The following is a 19,868-nucleotide window of genomic DNA, read 5'->3' on the forward strand; positions in this document are numbered from 1 at the left end:
TAAACAATTAAATGCAAAGTTAATTGATAATAATGTTTTGACTTAACGTTATTAATAAGGCTTTTGTGAAATAAAATTACTAAGCATGAGGGCCAAGTGTTCTGAAAAGAAACAATGGTACTTGACCAGAGATTCTCTTAGCAGCCTGGGTGCACCTTGGTGAGTGCTTCTGTGAATCAGGTAAGGGACAGAGTCAGTGCAAGCAATGGATCACAGAGCAGAAGGAAATCAAAAGCACACCCTGATCTTCCATGCCAGCCAACAAAAGCAACACAACCCACCAGAATGAGGGTAAAGTTTAGGGACTTTACATGTTGAGGGGGCCCTAGAATTCTCAGTTTCTAAATACCATCTAAACACATGTTGGATTTTTGTATTGTAAAATATTTTATGTTCATTGCTGTGTTATTTTTCTGTATTTAGAAAATAGTGATTTGCTTGTCTAGCAATGTTACATGAGACTGTATGATAATTTTAGTGCTTTATTTTTCTGAGATAGCTATATTATTACACAGATTATTTCTTACTCCTCATAACTACTCCTAAAGGAATGTAATATTCTCCCTGGAAAGTTTCATATTTGGTGGGGTAAAGTTCCCTTAGACAATGTATTAGCAGAAACATTTTCTGAACCAGATTTTTTTTACTATAGTTTAAGCTTTTGCAGTTTATCATGATGAAAAAAAAAGTGTTTTTCAAAAACTGAGAATACTTTCAAGCAATCTGCTCTTTTCTAAGATTATATAACCTGTCATCACTATGCAGTGAATATAACTTCAGCCTTGTTTTTTTCCTCTATAGGTGGTGATTTTCTCTATTTTATTTTTAATTTCTTGCTAATGATGTATTTATAAAATAGCAAATCAGGTGCACATGAGTGAAGTTGTATGTCTTATAGGGGATCAAATCTATTAACTTAACCTCAGTAGCATCCGGCTATGATCTTAGTGCTACTATTTTGGCTCCAAAAATCTTTACATATATTTTTGACCACTGTAGATTGGCTGTTTGAACAGCCTCTGAGAAAATGTATCTTTGGTCTTCCACATTTTTTATTTAGTATTTTTTGGCCCTTCATGTCTCTTCTTCTCTTTCTCCCAGTCTATTTCATTCCACATCACATTTTTTCCCAGTTGGAGTCTTATTTTTTTTAAATATGTTAACTGATCATATTTTTTAAAACATAGCTTCACTTAAAATTCTGAAATATAGAATGAACTATAACACTAAATTATCAAGTGGAAGAATTATATTTTAGGTACCTCTTTGATACCCCATCAAACACATAAGTGTTTGCTTAATCTACTAAACTATACATTTCTTGAGTAAAAGAATTTACATGTATTTGTGTTTTGTATAAATTGCTGTGTAGATGTGTACTCATATATATACATGCATATCTGTGTGTGTGTATACATACACACATACACACACAGAAGAGTACATGTACACACAGAAGAATACCTCTAGGCACCGCTATATTTACATGTATACTAGCAGGTGCTTGTAAATATATTTGAATAAAAATATAATCCATCTTGTCTGACTACTCATAAGACATGTTCTAACTTGAAATAATTTAAAGAGGACTTTGAGAACACAGTAAAGTATATTACTCTTACAATACACAAAGCAAATTGTTCATTGAAGCAGATAGCTATCAGAATAAAATTCATCAAAAATATCAGACATTGAATAACCACACATTTTTTCAGCCAGTTCTACATTAATTAAAAATTAAAAAAGCAAACCTAGGTTTGTGAGGCTTCATTCTCATGCTATTACATTCAGTGTTAGTTGCACCATGTAAATTAGTTGCACCATGTAAATTAAAGATAATTAAAAATTTTAGTATAGCAATTTGTTAATAGCACTCATGAGTAAAGAATTATACAAACTGACAAAAATGAATGCTTTCTTTTTTATTTCAAAGTTATTCACCAACAGGAGGTTTTTAAAAAAACATGCAAATGGGAAAACTGTACCAACTAACTACTATATTTAAATGAAATCTATTTACCTTTTATCCAGTCTGAATAGGTGCTTTTTAATTATTGCTAATTGTTTAAGATGCCTTCGCATCCCCCAGAAGATTTAGTCTGAATAAATTTAATTCCTTTAAAATCTCCTTCAGTTACAGGCAAATGCAGTAAGAAGCCCCATAGGTATGGCAGTAAAATAGTCATAAAGGCAGAAGCATTTAAATGAGTAGAACAAGGAAAGTCTTCCCAAAAGAGGCAGAAAAGCTATATGGTTGGAGATGCGAGAACCAAACATGAAACACACAGCTGAAGCATTTGAGATGACTGTGAAAAAGGTCTATGTTCACTTGTTAAAGAATGCGCTAGGGCAGACTAAAGCATATGAATAGTTCTTTCACAGGTCACAGCGTCCATTCAGCCTGCAGACATTGTTATTACCCGACAGAAATAGATGGGCCTAATTAATATTCTGAACATACCTGGGAGAACATTCTTAAGGAAATCATCCTCTGGTGGTTTGGAACTTTAAAAAAAGAGAGAAAGAAAACTTAACAGTAAGCATTAAAAATTGGATCTAGATAACAAAGTCAACTGCTCTCAAAGTTTAAAGCCAGCTGCAAGCTGGAGTCTTGTTTGTGTACATTTTTTGGTGTAAATGGCTGTGCCTTGTGCAATAAAGTTGAAGAATAGTTTGTGTTTATTAGTAATTATGTTTTTGCTATTTTATCAAATAACAGGCAAATATCAGCCAAGGAATCTTGTCAAATTCATACAGTAATTAATAATGTAGCTATTTATAAGTTTGTTATTTATTTAATGTAAAATGTATATAATGAAAATACAATATCTGAAAAAATGTAGTAGTTTAATGAAAAAGTGAGTATATCATTGATTAAAGAAACTTACACAGAACGTTTGAAAGATATTTCAAAAAAATATTAAATCATTAATTTAAATATTAATTTTAGTATATGATTAAATTTTTATACAGAGCTATGATATGAGCTATGACTTTTATTTTTTTATTTTGAACACTTTATATTTAGGATATCATTTATATAAAATTACCTATAATGATACTTTAAAAAAATTACTGTTGCCAGTAGGTATCTAAAACAATAATTAATTTAGAAATACCAAAAAAATAAAATAGGGTGTAGGACAAATTTTGTGAGCTACTTCTATATTCTCTCTGTGTGTATATATACATATATAACATAAGTATATTTACATATAAATAATATACACACATAAACTACAAATATATACACATATACATATTAAAGAAAAAAAATTTAATAAAACAAGAAAACAGAATTTATTAAAGAATTTAGTGGCTAAAATACCTATCATATTTAAATACTTGCTTTAACAAGTACTTCATTCTAAAATGGGAGTCAAGTGTTTAGTGCCCAAACCTAATACAGTACATATAAAACAAAATCTCCACTTAAATGAATGGACTTACTCATTTCCAAGAAACAAAAAGCTGTATTTTCTTTGTTTTGCTACTTTAAAGCCCCTTGATAGCATTTTTCCTTTTTACAATTCTTTAGGTATAGATGCTTCTCTGCTCAGAAATCATGAAAAAACTACAAGTAGCAAATATCTAAATATGTAGCAGATGTATAAGTGCTCCTTTGGATAGATAGATTACAGACAATTAACTGTTCTCATACCCCTGTCTCCATTTCCACTTGCTCCTGTAGTGTACACCTTTGACTTATTAGTACTGTAACCAAAGTGATAACCCAAATTCCATGTTCAAAGTTAACCTAGGAAAATCTGCTTTCTTACTTCTTGAGTGTTCCTTATGAAAAGAACAATACGCGATGTAGAAACAAAGCAGTGGATGCATACCATTCTGGAACCACTTGTGAAGAGCCCCATCTTGTATTTTTGTCTGGCTGAAAGTGTATTTCAAATGGAATGATCAAAGGAGGATTTAACACCACTTCAGATGGTGTTAAATGCAATAGGATTCTGATCCTTGTCTGGCTTCTAAGAAAAATTAAACCTGACTGTAAAAAAAATTATGATAATGGCAAAGAAATTTATATATAAATACTAATAATTTTTTTCAATTGTGAGAATGACATTGTGGTTTCAGTTTTTTAGAAGTATTAACAGATGAAATGATGTACTGTCTGGAATTCCTTCAAAATAATTGGAATGGTAAGTAGAAAGTGGGTGGATGTATTGTGGTGATTTAAAATATGTACAAAAATTCTTTGATACTCCTCCTTTTAAGAAGTGGAGGTTGATTTCTTCCTCCTTGAGTGAGTGTGAGCTGTATGGAATTACTTACTTCTATTAAATAGAATATGGCAGAAATGACAGTGTGTAATTTCCAACATTAAATCATAGGAGTCATCGTGGCTCCCTTTTTATCCTCTCTCATGTTATTTCTGGCTCTGTGGGGAAACAGTGGCCACGTGATAAGGACATTCCAGCAGCCCTATGTGGTAGGGAAATGAGTCTTCCTGCCAACAGCCTCTGAGGAACTAAGGTTTCCTGCCAATAGCATGTGAGAGAATCACCTTGGAAGTGGATCCTCTGGCCCTGGTCACACTTTGGATGACTACAGTCCAAGCCAACAAGTTAACTACAACTTCATGAGTTACTCTCAAAACCACCCAGCTAAGCTGCTTCTAAATTTTTAACCCACAGAGTCTATGATAATAACTGTTCGTTGTTTTATGCTATTAGGTTGTTTTTGTTTGTTGGTTGGCTTTCATTTTGTTTTATTGTTTTATTTTTTTTGCAGCAATAGATAACTATCTGTAAAACCATATTCTCTATCTGTTGAGTCTTTGATGCTGAAAATGAAAACATGAGAGATTATTATAATATTGTATCTACCTTCATGTATGTTTTAATAACTATAATATTTTAAACTAATTTTATTATCTTTTAAGGACGTAGTTTAAATAGAAACTATTGACATCTTGTTAAAATGTAGGAACCTTTAATTTTCTTTAAAGAGAACCCTTTAAACCCCTTTGCTATTTTTTCTCCAATATTACTTAGACACATTTGGATTAAACTCATTATTCTCTAGCAATTTTCCCCAAAATAAATCTTAATGGAAAAAACCACACTAAAAAAAACATGTAGGGCTAAAAAATAGAGACAATACTAAGAGGAATCTCGGAGAAGCAATTTAGGCACCTTCTCACATCATAATCTTTATCTTTTTCCCACAAATAAGCATACTCTGTGACTAAAACAGTGTGTTTTCTTGGCAAACACCCTTTCCAGATGAAACTATTTGGGTTCTGACTGCAGCAAAATAAGGCTATAACTGTGAAAAGATATTATCGTTAGAGATTATTGTGGTATGATTACCAAAATCTCTATCTAAAATGAATATAATCAGCGAATATATATTTAGTAGTCTTGAACTAAGTGCTAAATGAAATTGAGATACATTTTAACTGAGTGAATTCTAAAGGTATTAATTTCTAAAGTTTTGAGTCCTTGTCTATTAAAAATTTAAGTTCTACAGATCTTAAGTAGAAGACATATGCTCTATCATTGACTGTTATTATGCATTTATAAACTAGAATAATGCATATTAGACACATCAAGTTTGATACATTTTATTATATTGATTTCTCCTGTTCCTAGTGAGGTTTGTTTGTTTTTTTAATGATTGTAGGTGAAGAAATAAAATTTGAGGGGTTAATTATCTTGCTAGAATTATATAACTAAAATAAATGAATCCCAATTTCAGATTTGAGGTTGCCTGTATCTAAATCGCCAGGTGATATGGAGTACCATGATGTGCCTAGCACAGTGCTCTGTTCAGTGTGGACAGATAAGAGGACTACAACATAGCCCCTGCCCTCAGTGCACACTTACATTTTGAGAAAACAGAAAATTAAATGGAGCATATTAGGGTATGACTTTATTAGTGGTGTACTGGATGGACTGCTGTAATTGAAATGGAAATCCAAAGGAATTAAGGATGTGTGTAGTTGAAGAAATTTTCTTGGAGGAGGTGAGATTTTAGGTGAATTTAAAAAATGTAATTTAGATAGACAGAAGGAAGCATGTGGATGTGATTGGTTAACTTAATCCCCATTTCCAAGCATCTTTCAGTTGGAGAAACCACGTAAGAGTTGTGAAACCTGAAACTGAAGAAAAAGTTAGCTGAGGATTCCTGAAAGAATGTTGTCCTCCTCATACCCCTTTCCCTTTGTGCTTCTTATTGGAATGCAGAGGAGGCAACTAGACTAGCTGTGGAGAGAACACTTAAAGTGGAGGGATCACCTCATTGAACTGCTCATCTGGTACCTGCAAATGCCCATCCAAGGCTTCTTGTTTTCTATCAGAAACATACCCATTTTGTTTAAGGGTCCATAGTTGAGTTATCTGTTACTTATTGTCACAAGCAGCCTTAACAGATACAGAATGATATAGAATATTCTAGGTAAAAGAAATACCACTGAAAATGCACTCATTTGGGGCATAAAAGTTTATGTTTTTATAACCGATAGTATTTGGATATAAATTAGCCTGATTCCAAGTCTAATCTTTGACTAATAAATCCTGTTGGGGTGCTGGAGAGAATCAGGGTCATTGCTTCTATCAAGGTGCTTTTTTTAATCTTTTCCATATAGAGTAACTGAGGTCATCTACTGAAAAATAGGGTATAATGAAGATTATCAGATTGGTGGAGGGACGGCCTAAATAAGCTCTATTTGGAATGTCAATAGAACCTCATAAAATAAAATAAAGTAAAATGCTAGGCAAGCAATTGGGGAGGTCAGTTTTAAGTTAGTAAAGCAGTATTTATTGTTTTCAAGAATTAAATTCTGGTTACTTGTAATTGAAACATGTTTTGCTTATAAAAAGATTTAAATTCTGTGCTCAACTGTGCTGATTTGGTTTAAATTAGTTTGTGTGAGTTTCTTATTGCTAATACATTTGGAAGGAAAAAAAGACAATAATAAAATTAGTTTTATATAAAGTATGAAAAAAAAAACATGATCTGGGCTTTCCAGGTTAAGAGATTGATAATGTTAATACCTCTGACTGAAATGAAGCTATTTGAAAGAAATGTTTGCCTTGGAGGGAAAGAGATAATTTCCCTCTTGGAGACCCTGCATTTGAGTACAGCTTACGTGGACTTGTGTAAGCTGCTGAGAACAGGCACAGAGACAAAGGCAGTGGATATGAATGGAGTTATACATTTAGAAGTAATCAGAAAAAAATGTGGACAATTTGATAAAACTGCTAGCCTAAAATTGCAGGTATCAAGAACAGAAATGGGAACTTCCATTAGAGGCAGGCAACAGGGTAAGGGAAAGAAAAACGTGAATAGACAGAGAGGAACAGTTAATAACGTGAAGTGTCAAGAAAGCCAGAGAACCTGGTTTGGGACTCAGGAAAGCAACACAATCAATGTAGGGTTGAGATTCAGGAAAGACCCATGTGTTAGAAGGCTTGGTGTAAGAGAGCAATCCCGGGGGTGCTGATGGCGAAGAGTCGGCATTTCAGGAGGGGGGATGCAAGCACTGAGAGAGAATAGAGAATGTGAGGCAGAAGCTGTAAGAGGGAACGCATCTGAGCTCTGTTCCAATAAAGAAAGAGGCTATTCCAGAAAGAGCGTCTGAGGGACTGACATGAAGTTTCAGGAAAATGGAGGAAGTTCATTCTCATTGTGGCAGCTGTCAGAGGATGCAGATCCTTCTGGAAGCATAAATCCCCTTTGGCTTAACAATGTAATATAATATCTTCAAAATCCCTTACTTTGTTTCACTATGATAATTGTCTTTGAAACTTAAAAATATTGTGTGAACTTATACGAGTTGTACAAAGATTATAAAAAATACCTGCTTTACAATAATTGTCCTGAATGCATTGACACAAAAGATTGCAAGTATTCAGCTCTTAATGAAAGTTTTCCCATTTTTGAAAACCAAACAAAAGTTTTTCACAATATGTTTAGACAGAAAAATGTTTTTTTGTTCATAGAAAAATTTTAATGTATTCTTATACTTATGTTTTGGTATCAAATTTTATGAAACATATTCTTCACTGCCTACTTTCTAATTACTACTCTGTGGCATCAGGAAGCTGCTAAACCATGTGTTAGGAACACGGCACTGCACAGGATTCCCATGCTAGGGTTATATACAAAAATTTAGTTTTAAAACAATGCCACTACTTCCATCTAGGACCTAGGTAAGAAATAGTTATGAGCAAAATATCTACATTAAATATTAACCTAAAGACAAACAATAAAATTACATTAGCTTTTACTTAAGATTCACATGATTGACTCTTCTTAGGAGGCTCATTCTAAGAAAACAGAAGAAAAAAAGTAAAATAATTAAAAAAGTGAAATCATGTATGTTTTAGATCTGAGTTTATTAATACAAAATAAAAAGTGAGACATGATCTCTTTTTGTTAAATGAGAGCTCTTTAAATCATTATGTTCTTCATTTCCCTTTGATTCTCAGGAAGCTCAAATTGAATTTTTTTTTTAAGAACCTCCAGTAGATTAGTTTTTTCTGGCATAATTATTTATCTATTCTGTCTTTATTACTTGGTTTTTCTATTCCTTCTCACACGTTACTGGTTTACCATTCTTTGCTACCTTCTATAATGTCCTCAATTTTATATGCTTTTTGGAAGCAGGCAGAGCATAAATGATACATAATGGATTGCATTCGTCCCCCTTTATAAGAAGAGATACATTCTAAGATATCCAGTGGTTGTCTGAAACTGCAGATAGTACTGAACCCTATGTTTTTTCCTCCACATATGTGGGGGAAGGGGAAATTCCCACCTTTCCTTTTTGGCTCTTATAGCAGGTCAAATAATAAAAATGACATAGGCAGGTTAACAAAAGAAGATCAAATTAATATGTATACATGGAGAACTTATATAAGCATGGAAAATTCCAAAAATAGTAAAGCAAATGATGTACATATGTTATTTTGGACTAAGGAGAAGGAGGTAAGGGTCTGGTTCTTCAAAAGGAAGGAAGGCAATTCACAGAGATATGAAGAGAGTTAGCCCTAGCTGGGTGGCTCAGTTGGTTGGAGCATTGTCTCTACACCCAAAGTTTGTGGGTTCAATCCCTAGTCAGGGCACATGCCGTTGGGGTGTAAATGGGGGGCAACCCATCAAAGTTTCTCTTTCACATAGATGTTTTTCTCTCCTTATTTCTCAGAAAAAATATATATATGGTGTGCATATATATATTTCTCAGTTGAAGACTTAAAAAAAGTAAAGGTTTAGTAGAAAAATGTTTGTCGTGCCATCTGGAAAGGATGGGACACAGAGAGAACATTGATTAAAGAGGCATTTCTGGGTCCCTCCCTGTCCATCGCATCTAGTTCAGGCTCAGCTAGTTACCTATGATGAGAGCTCCTTCCTTTAATTGCCTTTCTATCTTAAATTCTTTTAGGCACTTAGAAGAAAAAATCAGTTTCTTCTTGAGCCTTCTGGGCCTTAAATATAACCATCTTAAAATAATATCCCAGAGGCATATTTCGTTGCAGCAAGTTTTTCTCTATTTTACATATATACATATGATAAAGTTTAATTTATAAGTTTGGCACAGTAACAAATTAGCAATAATAACAAAATAGAAGAATTATAACAATTTACTGCAATAAAAGTTATGTGAGCACGGTTTAGCTCTCAAAATATCTTTTTGTACTGTATACACTTTTCTTCTCATGATGCCTTCATGATGAGATGAAATAAAATTAATGCATCCACAGTAAATCTGATAATTGAGCTACGAAGTCACTAACAGGCTGGTAGGATATAAAAGGTCCATATACTAAAAAAAACAAAACAAAAGGATGATTCATGTCCCAGAAAGAATGGGGAAAGATGGCCTGAGTCATCAAGACATTACTCAAAATGGCATACAATTTAAAACTTATAAATCATTTCTGGAATTTAATATTTTCCAACCCTGGTTGACCTTGCAGAACTAAAATGGCATAAAGTAAAACCACAGTTAATGAGAGATTACTGTGTATCATTGTCAATGATACTGAATGTTGATAAATAAATGCACTCTTTAAGAAAATTTATGCACTTTAAAAATTAAGATAAATTAAAAAATAAACTAATTCTAAATTAAATTGCAGATATATTTATTTTATTTAATCTTTCGTGTATTTTTTTCATTTACCATTTAGCCCACTTCTGCCTCCCAGCAGTCACCACACTGTTGTCCATGTCCATGAGTCATTTTACCTTTTGCTCAGTCCCTCCCCTTAGACTCCCCTCCCAGCTGCCATACTGTACCCCATCTATGAGTCTGTCCCCATTTTCCTTGTTAGTTGAATTTGTTTATTAGATTTCACATATGAGAGAAATCATATGGTATTTGTCTTTTTCTGACTGGCTTACTTCATTTAGCATAATGTTCTCCAAGTCCATCCATACTGTTGCAAAGGCTAAAATTTTCTTCTTTTTTCTTTGTTTATGGCTGAGTAGTATTCCATTGTGTGAATGTACCATAGTTGTTTTATCCACTCTTCTACTGATAGACACTTGGGCTGCTTCCATATCTTGGCAATTGTAAATAATGCTGCAATGAACATAGTAGTGCTTACGTTTTTTGAAATTAGTCTTTTGGGTCCTTTCAGATATACGAGGTCTATTGAGAAGGTATCCAGCCATGTAATATGAAAAACGGAGATACAAGAAACATTGTACATAGGACAATGATGCCTCAGTCCCCTTCAAAATAAGCACCTTGGGACCTCAGACAATTCTCCTGAATGCTATCAGCTTCTCTGTCATATATTTCCAAATCTCATTGAGGGTCTGAAATTTCTTCCCTTTCAAAGGTGATTTTAGTTTTGGAAAAGCCAGAAGTCACAGGTCACCAAATCTGGGCTGTAGAGTGGGCCGAGTCACCTGGGTGATTTGATGTTTCGCTAAAAATTTCTTCATGAGACATGAAACATGAGTGGGCACATTGTCGTAATGAAGCTACCATTTGCCCATAGCTGCCACCTTCTGAATCACTGAATAGTTTACACTGAGATATTTTCAAGCTTAACGCAAAATTGATGCAGATTCATTGCTGTACTCACTCAGTCATTTTTAATACAATAGCCACACAGTATACGTCTTCGCACAAAGGTGTCTACTGCCCCTACTGACTAGTACTTTGAAATCATCCCTGTTCATGTATACACATTCCAGTCCACTCTCCTTGACTGACAGGTTATATCAATATTCAAACAGTCCTCATTATATTAACAATAGCTGAACTTTTTATGGACAAACCTTGTGTTCTCAGAGGTGGGATAGCTGAGTTGAAAAGCAGATTCACTTTTTTAATATTTTGAGGTATATCCATACTGTTTTCCACAGTGGCTGCACCAATCTACATTCACACCAGCACTACAAATGGATTCCCCTTCTCCACATCTTCTCAGCACTTGTTGTTTGTTGATTTATCTATGATAGTCATTCTGACAGGTGTGAGATGATATCTCACTGTGGTTTTAACATGTATTTCTCTGATGTTAGTGATATTGAGCATTCTTTCATGTCAATTAGCCCTCTGTATGTCCTCTTCGGAGAAGTGTTTATTCAGTTCCTTTGCCCAATTTTTAATTGGGTTGTTGGTTTTTCCGATGCAGAGTTTTGTGAGTACTTTATAAATTTTAGACATTAACCCCTTATCAGCTGTAACAGAAAATATGTTCTCCATTTCTGTGGGTTGACTTTTTATTTTGTTGATGATTACCATTACTATGCAAAAACTTTTTAGTTTGATATAGTCCCACTTGTTTATTTTTTCTTTTGTTTCCCTTGCCTAGGAAGATATATCTGATAACATATTGCTACAAGCAATGTCCAAGTATCTGCTGCCTATGTTTCTTTTATGATTTTCATGGTTTGGGGTCTAACATTTAAGTATTTGATCCATCTGAATATATTCATGTGTGTGGTGTAAGAAGGTGGTCTAGTTTAATTTTTCTGCATGTAACTGTCCAATTTTCCCGAAACCATTTATTAAATAAACTATCTTTAGCCCATTGTATGTGTTTGCTTCTTCTGTCAAATATTAATTGACTATAAAGGTGTTGGTTTATTTCAAGGCTCTAAATTTTGTTCCATTTATCTATGTGTCTTTTTTTTATGCCAGCACGAGGCTGTTTTGATTACTGTGGCTTTATAGTATAGTTTGATATTAAGTAGTGATTCCTCCAATTCTGTTCTTTTTCATGGCCCCTGTTGCTATGCAGGGTCTTTTGTGGTTCCATATAAATTTTTGAAATATTTGTTCTAGTTTTATGAAATACCTCATTGGAATCTTGATAAGAATTATGTTGAATCTATAGATTGCTTTGGATACTATGGGTATTTTAATGATATTAATTCTTCCTATCCATGAAGACAGTATGTACTTCCACTTATTTGTATCTTCTTCAATTTCTTTCTTCAGTGTCTTATAATTTTCCATTTACATCTTTTACATACTTGGTTAGGTTTATTCATAAGTATTTTATTCTTTTTGAAGCCATTGTTGAATAGGATTATTTTCTTAATTTCTCTTTTTATTAGTTTGTTATTGGCATGTAAAAATGTCACTGATTTCTGGATATTAATTTTGTATCCTGCTACTTTGCTGAATTCATTTATCAGTTCTATGAATTTCTTGGTGGAATCTTAGGGATCTCTAGGTACAGTATTAAGTTATCTGCAAATGATTACAGTTTTACTTCTTCCTTTCCAACTTTGAAGATTTTAATTCTAGTTATCTGATTGCTGTGGCTTGGACTTCCAGTACTATGTTGAATAAGAAAGGTGGGAGCAGACAGCCCTGTCTTGTTCCTGATCTTAAAGGGAATGATTGTAGTTTTTGCCCCTTGAGTATGATGCTGGCAGTAAATTTGCCATATATGGCCTCTCTTGTGTTTAGCTATGTTTCCTCTAATCTCACTTTGTTGAGAATTTTTATCACAAATGAGTGCTAGATTTTATCAAATGCTTTTTCTGCATCTATTGATATAATTGTGTGGTTTTTAACCTTCATTTTATTTATGTGGTGAATAACATTTATTGATTTGCAAATGTCGTACCAACCTTGCATTCCTTGAATGATTCTTATTTGATAATGATGTATGATCTCTTTGATGCATTGTTGTATTCAGTTTGCTAATATTTTGTTGAGGATTTTAGCATTTATTTTCATTGGTGATATTGTCCTATAATTTTATTTCTTTGAAGAGTCTTTATGTGATTTTGGAATTAGGATAATGCTGGCCTCATAAAATGAGTTTGGGAGCCTTCCTTTCTCTTGAATTTCATGAAATTAAGGCGAGGTGTTAATTCTTCTCAGAATGTTTGGTAAAATAACCTGTGAAGCCATCTGGCCCAGGGCTTTTGTTTTTGGGAGTTTTTTGATTAGTACTTCAATTTTACTGGGTATAATGTAGTTAGAGTGTTTATTTGAGCTTTTTTCTTTTCTTTGAGATAGGTCTGTTTTAGGATTGCTTTCCCAGTGCCCAACAGATTTTGGATTGCTGAGTCCTCATTTTCATTTGTTTCAAGATATCTTTTGATTTCTCCCTTGATCTTGTTGTTGAACCATTCACTGTTTAATAACACATTATTTAGCTTCCGTGTATTTGTGTGTTTTTCTTGTGATTTATTTCTAGCTTTATAGTATTGTGTTCATAGAAAATGCTTGATATGATTTTAATCTTCTTTAATTTATTGAGACTTGTTTTGTGTCCTATCATGTGGTCTATCCTAGAAAACTTTCCATTGTACTTGAAGAGTATGTATATTCTGCTGCTCTGTGATAAAATGTTCTGAAATATCAATTAAATCCATATGATCCAATTTAAGGCCACTGTCTCCTTGTTGATTTTCTATCTGGAAGACCTACCCATTGAAGTCAATGATGTGTTAAAATCCCCAACTATGATTGTATTTCTTCTACTTCTCCCTTTATGTCCATCAAGATTTGCTTCACATATTTAGGTGCTCCTATGTTGAATGTATAAATTGTTTGCTAGTGTTAGATCCTCTTATTGGATTTTTGCTTTATTATTATGTAGTGTCCTTCTTTGTCTGTTATAGGTTTGGTTTTAAAGTCTGTTTTGTCAGATATAAGTACTGTTACCCCAGCTTTTTTTTCTTTTGATTTTCATGAAATGTCTTTTTTTTTATTCCTTTACTTTTGGTCTATGTGTACCTTTGGATCTGAGATATGTTTCTTGGAGGCAGCACACATATGGGTCTTGTTATCTTATTCATTCAGCTACCCTCTGTCTTTTGGCTGGAGCACTTAAGCCATTTACATTTAAGATGATTATTGATAAATTTGCATTTAGTTCCATTTTATTATTGGACTATTGTCCTCTGTTGTTTCTCTCTTTTTGTTCTTCTTCCCTTAAAGAAGGCCCTTTAACATTTGTTGCAGTACTGGTTTGGTATTAAGAAACTCCTTTAGCTATTTCTTTTCTGGGAAGCTCTTTATTTCTCCTTTGATTATAAATGATAGCCTTGCAGGGTAAAGTAACCTTGGTTGTATGTCCTTTCTTTCATCACTTTGATTTTTCAACTCTACTCCCTTCTGGCCTGAAATGTTTCTGGTGAGAAATCTTATAGAAGTGTAATTGGTGTTCCCTTGTACGTAACTACCTGCTTCTCTCTTGCAGCTTTTAGGATTTTCTCTTTGTCTTTAAGCCTTGTCATTTTAGTTATAATGTGTCTCAGTGTAGGCCTCTTTGGGTCCAAGTTGTTTGGGACTCTCTGAGCTTCCTGGACTCGTGTGTCTTTTTCCTTTATCAGATTAGGGACATTTTCAGTCATTATTTCTTCAAATAAGTTCTCAATCACTTGCTCACTCTCTTCTCCTTCTGGTATTCCAATTATGCAGAGATTGTTATGCTTCTTCATCTTGTCCAAAATGTTTCTTAAGCTATCCTCATTTTTAAAAATTCTTTTCTTTTTTTGCTGCTCTGCCAGGGTGTTCTTTTTGTTTTGTTTTTTACCTTGTCTTCCAAATTGCTGATTTGATTCTCTGCTTCATCTAGCCTATTGTTTATGCCTTCCAGTGTATTATTTATTTTATATAATGCATTCTTTATTTCTGACTGGTCCTTTTTTATGGTTTCTATGTCTTTTTTCATGTTGTTGAGTATCTTTATAATCATTACTCTAAACTCTCTATCTGATATGGTGCTTGCCTTTATTTCATCTAGCTCTTCTTCTGGAGAGTTCCATTGTTCTTTCATTTGGAGTCTGTTTCTTTGTTTTCCCATTTTGGCTGCTTCTTTGAATTTGCTTCTATAATTAGAATAATCTGCAAAGACCCTGGTGTAGACCTTTGTCAGATGCTGCTTGTTATAGACCCTTTTTAACCTGTTTGGAGTTATTAATGATCCACAGCATGTGGCTCCCTCTGCTGGGCCTGTTTGTGTGCAGAAAGAACAAGGTTGTATACCAAGGCTGGCTTTTATCAGCAGTGGGTGGGAGGGAGGGTCAGCTGAAGTCTCTTAGAGCTCTAAGAGACTACTTAGTTTTTAAAGTAATCAATGACATAGTCTCAAGCTATAATCAGCAGCCTAGGTATTGCTTCCCCTCAGGCTGAGGCTACTTGGAAAGGAGTGTTCTGCCTGAGAAAGATGGCTTATGTAGTACGTGAATAATTCAGCACATGGATCCTGGTAGCTATTCTTTCAGTTCTCTCCCCAGAGCCACTAACCCCAGATTCTCCTCAAGCATCTCTAGTCCACTCTGTCTTCCTTCTGCCAGAGCCCAGGGTAAGTGACTGCAAACAAAATTTTTTACATTGACCCTTTAAAAGACTCTCTGAGTCTCCAGCTATTTCTTCCTGACTGATAGAACCCCTGATGATTTTCACAGCTGAATGTTTTCTGGGTTCCTTTTCCAGCTCTGGTGCTGTAGGCTAGGGAGCCCAGCTTGGGGTTTAAACCTCATACTTCTCAGGTACAGCTTCATGGCCACTGAAATATACTTCTGGAACTTCAGATGCTGCCCATGGGAGCTCAGCCTGCCCTCTCGTGCCTCCTTTGCACTCTCTACAAGTCTCATTGTGGAAAAAATCGCTTCTTCTGTCTGTTTATTGTTATGATGGTTCTCTCCAGCTAATGCTCAGTTGGTTATTCAGGATGCTTTCTCTACAATTTAGTATAATTCCAGTTTGGTCCTAGGAGGAGGTTAGTATATCTTCCACTTAATCCTCTGCCATCTTAGATCTCATATATTGCAGATTTAAACAATAAATACCATTATTATTTAAATGAATTGAGCTAAATATTGAATTCAGCTTTATGAATGGAATTTATACATTACCATTAAAATAATCTTTAGACAAAAATGAAAAACAGAATAAATTGTTAATTAGAAAAGTTCTAGATTGCATAAGGCATGAAATAAAAATTAGTAATATCAATTAAGGGTAACAGAAATATCTCTGATCTGGGAGACTAGAAATCCAAAATTTACCTTTGCAATGCCATTGACAATTTAGCAGAGTTTGACCAAGTCTTAACCTTTCGAGACTTCAGTTTTCTCATTTGTAAAATGAATAAATCAACAATTAGTAAAACTTCTTCCAACTTTAAAAATTTTCCCTGGATAATTTTTAATCTTTGTATATTATATATACTATTTAATTTTATTTTGTTTTATATTGTTTTACTGAATATAATAACAGATTACAGAATGCAAAAAAGTCTGTAGAAACTACACAAGAAAACAAGAATATAGATATCCCTGATTTTCCACGATTTCCCTTGAAAGAACATACTTTTTACAATTTAGTAAACAAATTAGAAATATTTAACTTTCAAACTTTTATGAAATTGCCAATGATAATGAGCAGCACTTAAAGTTTCATTTTGTCATAAAAATAGAGGCTGGAATTCTTTTCAAAGCTTACAAAGCAGCATTTGGTTTGCTCAGTTCTGTGGCTAACATGTCCTATGAACACTTTCAGAATTTCAACACAGTTACCTCAGTGGGAATCAGGAAAACAGAGTTTGATGGAAATAAAAACTACATATTTTAATATCATTCTTCACTTTTTCTCTGTTTCCAAAAAGAAAGTTTGATTCTAATTCGGTATGTATTTAGGTTGATTTGGCAGTATGTGTATTGGATTGCCCATCTGTATTTTAGATTGACAGCTGGAGGGCATTCAACAACCACAGACCTCAGGCAGCAATGCAGAACTGGATAGAAACCGAGAAATCTGCATCACAAAATTTCCATTTTGCTTTACTGGCTGGCTTGGCTTCTGTTTATATTCTTTTCAAGAACTTGAGTGTGTGTTGTATAAGCTTTGTTCTTATATAGAATTGTTTATCTACATCTTGCAAAGAAATGAAATCTAGGAGAGCAATGTCATTTTGGATGAATTACTAAACAGAGCTGGTAAAGTCAACAGGTTTCATACTCTCTCCCTAATACCATCAAACTGTAAAGTCTTCTCTTAATAACAATGTAAATTTAAGTATAATTTCTTGACTTCATTAATATTTTTTAGTGTTTCCTTAATAACAGTGTAAATCTAATTATATATCTTGACTACACTAATATTTCTTACTATCTATTTCTAATTTACTGACATGATTGTAGGGAAACTAACAAGTGCTTCAATGAGAGAAGAAAGTCAATACTTAAAAGTGCTAGATGTTAGAACAGTTGTTGTAGTTAATTCAATTTATACAACTATAATATTGATATTCTACAAATGTTAAATTAATTCATGTAACAGCTATCCAAATCCTCTTGCTGAGTTTTCTTTAACTTTCTGGATAAAGATACATCAATACCAGTATCTCAAAGATTAATAAAGAAAATCAATGAAACCAAAAATTGATTCTTTGAAATGGTCAGCAAATTTATAAAGCTTATCTAGACTAAGAAAAAGATAAAGGACATAAAATTAACTAAAATCAGAAATGTAAATGGAGACTTTATTAACAATCTTATAGAAATAAAAAAGGTATTAAGAGAATAATAAACAATTTTATACCAACAAGTTTAATAATCAAGTAAACGTGAAAAATAATATTGCCTTTTTAAGTTAGAAATGCTCAGGAAACCAGGAATTGAAGGAAATTTCTAAAATGATATATGACATTGATAAAAGAACAAAAACCATAGCTAATATAGTCAATGGTGAAAAGACAACTCAGTTAAAAACAGGCAATAGACTTGACTAGAACTTTCTCCAAAGATGTGACTGAAAAGCAAATGAAAAGGTGGTCAGCTTCATTGGTCATTAACAAATGACAAATTGAAACCATATTAAGAAACCACATCATAGCCACTAAGATGGTTATAACCAGAAAGAAAAAAACCCAGAAAATAAATGTTACAGGAGATGTGGAGAAATTGGAATGCTCATACAATGCTGAGACAATAGTTTACCTGTTTTTCAAAAAGTTAAATTGTTAAGTTAAAATATAAAGTTACCATATGACCCAGCAAGTATATGCCTAGGTATGTAGTCTAGAGAAATGAAAACACATGTTCACTAAAAGATCCATACAGCAATGTTTATAACAGCATTACTTATAATAGAGAAACATGTCCATCAACCCAAATGTCTATCAATGGATGAATGCATAAAGAAATATACTTGTGATGGAATATTATCTAGTCACAGAAAAGGAATGATGTATTGTTACACGCTACAACTTGGGTGAACATAAAAAAAAATTAGACTAAGTAAAATATATGAAATATTCAAAATAGGAAATTTATAGAGACAGAAAATATATTAATGATTGTGAGGGGCTAGAGAGAGGATTGGGGAAATGATTATTTTCAGAATACAGGTATTCTCCTGAGGTGATGAAAGTGGTAGAGGGAAAATGGAGACAACTGTACTTGAACAACAATAAAAAAGAAAAAGTTTTGAAACTTTAAAGAAGTGGCGGTTGCACAATATTGTGAGCACATTAAATGTCACTGAATTGTTAACTTTAAAATAGTTAATTGCATGTTATATAGATTTCACCTCAATATTTTAAAAAGAGGAAAAACTAGACATTATGCTAAGTGAAATAAAGCCAGGCAGTGAAAGACAGATACCGCATGATCTCACCAATAAGTGGAACCTAATCAATAAAACAAACAAGTGAGCAAAATATAACCAGGGACATTGAAATAAAGAGCAAACTGACAATAACCAGAGGAGAAGAGGGAAAGTGATAATGGGGGAAAGAAGGGGAAGGGTTGGGAAGGTACATGTATAAAGGACCCATAGACAAAGCCAAAGGGGGGTAGGATTGAGGGTGTGAGGGAGGGGTGGTGGGGTGGGGGAAAGTGGTGGTGGGAGAATAGAGACAACTGTATTTGAACAACAGTAAATAATAAATAAATAAATAAAATTTACATAAATATAGAAAATGTACAAATTATATTAAAAAAGAAATAATGCATATACACTACTTTAGCATAGTTCTTGGAACACAGAAAACACTCAATAAATGTTACCTGTAATTAGAATAATTGTCATTTTAGCTTCTTTTATTATTGTTAACCCAGTATTAATCAATATTTACTTTTATCAAAGACTTGTCTGAAAATACAGAAGTCTTGAATGGATACATGGATAGCACATTATCAGACACAATCACTAACATGTTAGGAGGCAGAATTAAGGTTTAAGAACTCACAACAGACTAAAAATCATGGTAAATTTAGAGCTAATTGTAAGAATTTATGTCAAAATTCAAAATATTGCTAGTGCAGTAAATCTAATAAGTATAAATACATAAACTTGTGATGATTTCTTGACAACATACTCAAAAAAATTATCATTGTCATATGTCTATCAAAAAAGCTAGAATAGTCTTTAATTAATATGGAGAATTCATACTGAAAAAAGCAAAAGTTTC

The sequence above is a fragment of the Pteronotus mesoamericanus genome, unplaced genomic scaffold, assembly GCF_021234165.1.
Source record: "Pteronotus mesoamericanus isolate MK-2021 breed Mesoamerican mustached bat unplaced genomic scaffold, CSHL_Meso_final contig_82, whole genome shotgun sequence".
NCBI classification, from domain to species: domain Eukaryota; kingdom Metazoa; phylum Chordata; class Mammalia; order Chiroptera; family Mormoopidae; genus Pteronotus; species Pteronotus mesoamericanus.